This window comes from Lissotriton vulgaris, unplaced genomic scaffold, assembly GCF_964263255.1.
Source record: "Lissotriton vulgaris unplaced genomic scaffold, aLisVul1.2 SCAFFOLD_184, whole genome shotgun sequence".
NCBI classification, from domain to species: domain Eukaryota; kingdom Metazoa; phylum Chordata; class Amphibia; order Caudata; family Salamandridae; genus Lissotriton; species Lissotriton vulgaris.
Window position 1 is genome coordinate 2,762,295 of NW_028248598.1, and position 1,434 is coordinate 2,763,728.

Here is a 1,434-nt window from a genome sequence, read left to right on the forward strand (position 1 = left end):
GCATAAAGGTGCCTAAAATTTGATGTCAAAATCACGGATATGATTTCTGAAAACAGACAAAGTAAACATTTTGCGAAAGGGGTTCCTCATTGAACCCACACTCTACCCTATCCTTTCCAAGAGCTCCAGATGCCTTAACCCTCTCATCTTTTCCACTCGGGAACATTGCAGATTCTACTAGGTAGTAAATTCAGCCTGCTGATGTCAAATGTCTCCTGTAATCAATGTATTGAATCATGGACTACTGTGAGGGTCTTACTCTGCGTGGCATTAATACCGATAGTGGAAATGTCTGCAAAGAAGCTTCATTTGAAGGAATTAGCCAATTTCAAGTGAACAACAAAATTCTTCATCCAGAAATAGTGGAGTGCCGTGTAATTAAGACCGACTTGGAGTTGGAAGTCTTGCGCTACAGTAACAGGATCTCCAGCGAGGCCCATAAAGAGGTTATGAAAGCGGCTAAACTGGGGATGAAAGAGTACGAATTGGAAAGCCTGTTCCTGCATTATTGCTATAAACGAGGAGGCATGCGGCACACGTCCTACACTTGCATATGTGGCAGTGGAGACAACTCATCCATTTTGCATTACGGGCATGCTGGAGCCCCAAATGACAAGACCGTTGTTGATGGCGATTTGTGCTTGTTTGATATGGGAGGAGAATATCACCGCTATGGGTCAGACATCACCTGCACATTCCCTGCGAATGGAAAATTCACTCCTGATCAGAAGGCCATCTATGAAGCTGTGCTTCATTCATCACATGCTGTCATGAAGGCAGTAAAACCAGGTGTTGCCTGGCCAGATATGCATTGTCTAGCAGACAGAGTTCATCTGGAAGAACTGACCAAAATTGGCATTTTGAAAGGCACCATGGTGAAAGTTCATCTGGGTGCAATATTTATGCCACATGGTCTGGGACATTTTCTTGGCATTGACATGCATGATGTTGGAGGCTACCCGGAGGGAGTTGAACGGAGTACGGAGCCTGGTCTCAAAAGCTTGCGTACTGGACGGATTCTTCAGGAAGGCATGGTGCTAACAATTGAACCAGGAATTTACTTTATTGATCACTTGCTCGACCAAGCACTGGCAGACCCCGCACAATCCCATTGCCAATGTAAAGTTCTAAACTTGCTAGATTGATTCAGACATTGGCTCTGAGCAGCCGTCTGTGTCTGGCGTTTCTTGCAGAGCTACAGTGTTGTGATGAAAACTTCTCCTATGCACAGCCTTTCAGCAACCTCTGAAATGCAAGAGCGCATGAATTGGTGAAATGCAAATGCTGATTTTTACAATGTGAACATTACTGAATATCTGTTGTTATAAGATGATCATCCCTCTCAGGTGATTCAGATATAAACTATGCATTCTGTGTAACCGCTTTCTTTGATTAACTGTCGATAATCACGTTCATCTGGATAGGCTGCTTCTG

At 44.0% G+C, this 1,434-nt stretch overlaps 1 pseudogene; it reads left to right on the forward strand.

The window, feature by feature from the left end:
* Nucleotides 1-236: 236 nt before the first annotated feature.
* LOC147663992 (xaa-Pro dipeptidase pseudogene) lies at nt 237-1,145 on the forward strand (annotated as a pseudogene).
* Nucleotides 1,146-1,434: the final 289 nt, after the last annotated feature.